A 5,963-nucleotide genomic window follows, 5' to 3' on the forward strand; every position below is an offset into this window, starting at 1 on the left:
GAAACCCCGTCTCAAAAAGCAAAAAACTGAAACAACTGGAAAAAAAATAGCTACCTTATCTACCAATAATAAACATTCTGAAGTATAAAAATAGGAAAGTAGTTGCATCTACAATTACCTTAAGGGGATGTATCCTGTGATAAACCTAACCAGGTCCAAGACCTCTACAGTGAAAACTTTAAAATACCAAACCAGGAACTTGAAGAAAACACTGAACAACGAGACCTTTCATGAACTTTGTGGAAATGGTTGTGTTTCTAAAAGCCATCTGCACAGTCAGTGCCATCCCTATCAGTATTCCAATATCACTGTTCACAGAAATTGAAAAACAACCTTCAAACTTCAAGCACAGATCACAAACAAACAAAGCAATCCTGAGCAAAAGGGATCATGCTAGCATTGCCACTATTTTAAATTATACTACAAAGTCATAGCGATAAAGTGCCATGAGAGTAGCTCAAAACAGACACATACATCCATGGATTAGAAGACTCAGATATAAATCTACACAGTCAGAGACACATGAGAAGCAAAGACTAAGACTGCAGTGAGGCTCCGTTTCACCCTAGGCTGTCATTAAGAAAGCAAATAAGTGCTTGGAATGTAGGTCAGTTGGTAGAGTGCTTGCCTAGCACGCACGACATCCTGGTTCAGTGTCCCGCACCTCCAAAACCTAGGTGTATCTTTATCCCTGTGATCCCTCAGCATGCGGATGCAGGAGGCTCAAAGAGCTCATGGTCGTCCTTAGTGACTTAATAATGAGTTTGAAACCAGCCTGGACTGCCTGAGCCTGTGAAGAACAAAGAAAACAACGACGAGTCGTGGTGATTGTATAGATAAAAGGAAACCCTCATGTACTGCTAGTGGTAATGCAAGATAATCTATGGAAACCAGTATAGGAGTTTTTCTGAAAAACTAAAACCATATCCACCATATGACATAGCTGTATCATTCCTAGCTATTTAACCAGAAGATTTTAAGTTGATATATCACAGAGATACTTGCTCATCAGTGTGTATTACAGCACCAGTCACAATAACTAGGTTAAGGAACCAACCTAGCCATCCGGCATCATGGGAATGGGAAAAGGAACTGTGAGATATACATATGTGTGTGGCGGAATGGAATTTTTCAGCTATAAAGGAGAAATGATATTATCTGTAGATGAATGGATGCAACTGGAGGTAATCATATTAAGCGAATTTATCCTAAGACTGGATAGGCCATAACCTGTGATGCAGTGTGGCTGTGCAGGAATGAGCTGTGTGAGGGTCACCCACACGGCTCTAAGTAAGTCCAGTAAACTGATTGGCTGGCCAAGTTGGACTTTGGTAGAATCCTTACTGTTCTATGATTGGTGCCCAGTCTGGGGTGAATAAGTGTTTGTCCATATCCAGTAGAAGTAACACAACAATAATGCACTGATGTTAATTTCCTGATTTGGGATCATGCCTGTCTGAGCCCGGTAGAATATATGCTTAGCATATACAAAGGCCTAAGTTTGATCCCTATCATCAAAAAATAAAGAGCATGGAGAAAAAGGAGATAAATCTCTGTTTTGACCGTTTGTGGATGATATAGAGTCAGATGGGCACTTACTCTAGAAGACTCCGGGGAAGACAGCCTTTGTACTGCTCCTGCAACTCTCCTGTAAGCTTGAAATTGTTACCAAAAAAGGAAGAAGGAAAAATATTACTGAATGGGACAAGATGAGTGTACCACTTGAAACAGTAGAATTAACTGGGGGTGTCATAAATGCACAGTGTGAGTCTTGGGGTTGTGGGCAGACAGACAGTCCTGGGGCAATCAGCAGGGAATCTCCATCTAGCCACATCCTCCAAGCCCTCCTGAAGACTTTCCTCCTACAGGCCTTTGTTGAACACATTCAGATCTCAAGCCCAGAATAGCTTTCTATCTACCGATGCCGACCCCACCATTCCATTCCTGGGATGGAGATACATGCTCTTTGTACTGCTTTCTGGTTATATTCGAGTAATCGAATATAACCTTGGGACTTCTCCTGTACTGTTTTCATTTTACATATATTTTAAGTTCCTGTTTATATCATGAATCATGTTTAAATCTCATGAATGTTATCTTCCTGATTATATTGTAACCAGCTTAGCAGTAGATAGCATATATAATATCTTTTTCTCTTCAGTGTGCCTAATATGTATTTTGCAATCACATTTCCACATCCCAAGGACTGTCAAAGGATAATTATTAAGTATTTCTTGCAAATCACATATAAGTCTCTGTAAACAATAATTTATTACAAGCATAGGATGAGTTGCAGCTTTATAAGAACACACCTACACACCCATGATCTCATTTGTTTTTGTTGCACCTTTGTGAGGTAGGAGCTGCCCAGGATGATTTCAGACAGAGAAGAACTAATTACTTGTAGTCACACAACTATCGGATGGCAGAATTGGGATGTGAACATTGCTCTTGAAATTTCCAGCCCAATGCTTTTTCTGCTCCACCAAAAGAAACAGATAATTAATAAGTCTGCACACAGTGATAGTTGTAGATGTTTTATTAATTTTTTCTTGCACATGAAACAAATTAACACAAACTTAGTGGCTTAGATAACACAGGCGTGTTATTGTCTAGTTTTATAGAACAAGAGTTAGACACAAGTCATATTGAGCTAAAATTAAAAGTTGAGCCAGGTTTAGTAGTTGGCACATGCCTATAATTGCAGCAATCAAGAGCCAGAGGCAGGAGAATTCCTACAAGTGTGAAGCCAGCCTAGATTACAGACTGAATGCCAGACCAGCCTGGGTTACAGAATAAGATGCTATTTCGAGATAAAATCTGAAGAAGTAAGGCATTGGGGTAGTGTTTCCACCCTGGTTTATGTTTGTCTTTATTCTAGGTGCGAGGTAACATGATAGGCAAAGGCTCTCTTTGCTTTCCTTTCTTAATGTTCTAGAAGGGCTGTTCCCAACTTTTAGATACAGCTCAAATTCTTTGGCTTGAAAGAATTTGAATCTTCAAAGCAAGAAGGGGCATCTTTCTGTAGTTATATCTTCCCCTCTCTAGTCCACTTTTAAGGATCCCTGTGCTGAACCCAAACAGATAAACTCATACAGCCTTCCTATTTCAGGATTAGCTACCTAATAGCCTTAATTCCTTCAGCAATCTCAATGCATACCTGTTATTTATACTAATATCGAAGAGTCTAGGGATTGGGATATGAACATCTTTGGGAAGTCATTGTCTTGCCTATTGTGTGTATTCTTCCAATTCCAAGTCCCAAAGATCCACTCAGCACATTCAGATCTTTTTTTTTTTTTTATATTTTTATTACATATTTTCCTCAATTACGTTTCCAATGCTATCCCAAAAGTCCCCCATAGCGCCCCCCCACTTCCCTATCCACCCATTCCCATTCTTTTGGCCCTGGCATTCCCCTATATTGGGGCATATAAAGTTTGCAAGTCCAATGGGCCTCTCTTTCCATTGATGGCTGACTAGGCCATCTTTCGATACATATGCAGCTAGAGACAAGAGCTCCGGGGTTCTAGTTAGTACATCATGTTGTTCCAACAATAGGGTTGCAGATCCCTTTAGCTCCTTGGGTACTTACTCTAGCTTCTCCATTGGGAGCCCTGTGATACATCCAATAGCTGACTGTGAACATCCACTCCTGTGTTTGCTAGGCCCCAGCATCGTCTCACAAGAGACAGCTATATTTGGGTCCTTTCAGCAAAATCTTGCTAGTGTATGCAATGGTGTCAGCGTTTAGAAGTTGATTATGGGATGGATCCCTGGGTACGGCAGTCTCTAAATGGTCCATCCTTTCATCACCGCTACGAACTTTGTCTCTGTAACTCCTTCCCTGGGTGTTTTGTTCCCAATTCTGAGAAGGTGCACAGTGTCCACACTTTGGTCTTCATTCTTCTTGAGTTTCATGCGTTTAGCAAATTGTATCTTAAATCTTGGGTATCCTAAGTTTTGGGCTAATATCCACTTATCAGTGAATACATATTGTGTGAGTTCTTTTGTGATTGTGTTACTTCACTCAAGATGATGCCCTCCAGGTCCATCCATTTGGCTAGGAATTTCATAAATTCATTCTTTTTAATAGCTGAGTAGTACTCCATTGTGTAAATGTACCATAATTTCTGTATCCATTCCTCTGTTGAGGGACATCTGGGTTCTTTCCAGCTTCTGGCTATTATAAATAGGGCTGCTATGAACATAGTGGAACATTCAGATCTTAACTCAAGCCCAGAATAGCTTTCTATCTATGTGCCAAGGATACCAAACTCTTTCCCTCTCAGTCTTAAGCTACACTGGACTCTTCCAGTATATACATGTACACACATACATACACATACCTAATTTGGAAATTATATTCTGTGATGACATTATTTCTATGATTTTCAATTGCATTTAGAAGTTTATTTAATTTTCATACAATATGTTTTTATCATGTTTCCTCCTCCAGTCCCTTCCAGGTGCTGCCCACTTCCCTACCCATCCAACTGTGTTCTCTTTTTCTTCTCTCTCAAAAAAAAAAAAAATCCCCAAAACAAACAAACAAAAAAACCCAATAAGACAAAAAGACATGCCAAAACAAAACAAAATGAAACATAAACGCCTAACAGAACAAACAAACAAACAAACAAACAAACAAACAAAGAGTTCGGATTTTGTTGGCCTGAAAGAGGAAAATTACTGACCACCAGAACTCTCACCCCAGAGTACATTCTGAACTCTCACACCAGAGTCAGACCCCCTCTCAAATGAAAACTGTTCCGGGGACATTTCTGAGATAAGGGTTTCCTGGAACGAACCCAGTCCTACCCCTCCCAACTAAGGACTGTGCCAGGGACATTTTTGAGATAAGGGTGTGAGTAAAAACCTCAGTCCCAATGAATCAAGTACATGGCCAAAGTGTGGGACGCGGTTGCAAAAGCACTTTGGAAAAACCCTTGGTTGAATCACTTAGTGACGTAAAAACTGTATTTTCCCTGCCCTGCTCCCCCCTTGCCCTCCTCTTATAAAAGCCTGTGAAAATTTGGGCTAGGGGCCGGATCTCCTCTGCACCTTGCAGGCTGCATGAGGTCCGACCCCAGATATCTGGTATATGTGCTTTTTGTTTGTTTTGTTTGCTTTCTTGTCGTTGCTGTATTAAAATCTTACTCTCTATACATCTTAAGTACCGGTCTCAGTGTCTTCTTGGGTGCGCGGCTGACCCGAGGCTTGAGTAAGTGCCTCCCTTTGGGAGTTTTGGAGTCTTTCATTTGGTGCGTTGGCCGGGAATCAGCGCGTCTACCCAGAAGTCTTGGACCCACTCAGAAGTAAGGTTTACTGTTCTGCTTTGGTCTGGTGTCTGTGTTCTGTTAATTTCTGAGAGGCCAGGAAGGCCATTCTGTATGAGCGATCGCTGTTCTGGTTTTGCGTGACGCTCTGTGCTCAGTAAGAGCACCAGAGATCGCACTCCGGGAGGGAATGCGAAGTGGGTAAGAGTAGACGTGCTCAGGTGCCCACCGTCCGATCTGCCCCTGGGAGACGTCCCAGGTGAGATAGGGGAGGACCAAGGACGCTTGGTGGACCCCACTGGAGACCAGGAAGGTCTCAATCTGTTGGCCTTGGAGAGGCCATCTGATTCTGTAAGTTGCCTGTAGTGTCTCAAGTCTTGTGTCTGCTTTTGTCGTGTCTGCTATTATTCTAGAAATGGGACAATCTGCTGGGTGTGTAGGTGTGGAACTGCTGCATTTGTGTATTCTGAGATTGTGGGTTTATTCTGGCAGTGGCTGTGAGAGGACGACTGTCTATGGCCTCACAATCTGCACCCCAAAAAGATGTTCCAAGGGAGACCCTGGAAGGAGTGCCCAGGGTACAGAACAGTTAAAAAGACCTGGCTGTTGCCTGGCAGAGTGAAAGAGAGAGAGAGTTCTCTCTGCCAGAGCGGGAGTGGATGTGGAATCCCACCCCTATCAGGAAAA

The sequence above is a fragment of the Mus caroli genome, unplaced genomic scaffold (genome assembly GCF_978045245.1).
Source record: "Mus caroli unplaced genomic scaffold, Mus_caroli_1 scaffold_6, whole genome shotgun sequence".
Taxonomy (NCBI): domain Eukaryota; kingdom Metazoa; phylum Chordata; class Mammalia; order Rodentia; family Muridae; genus Mus; species Mus caroli.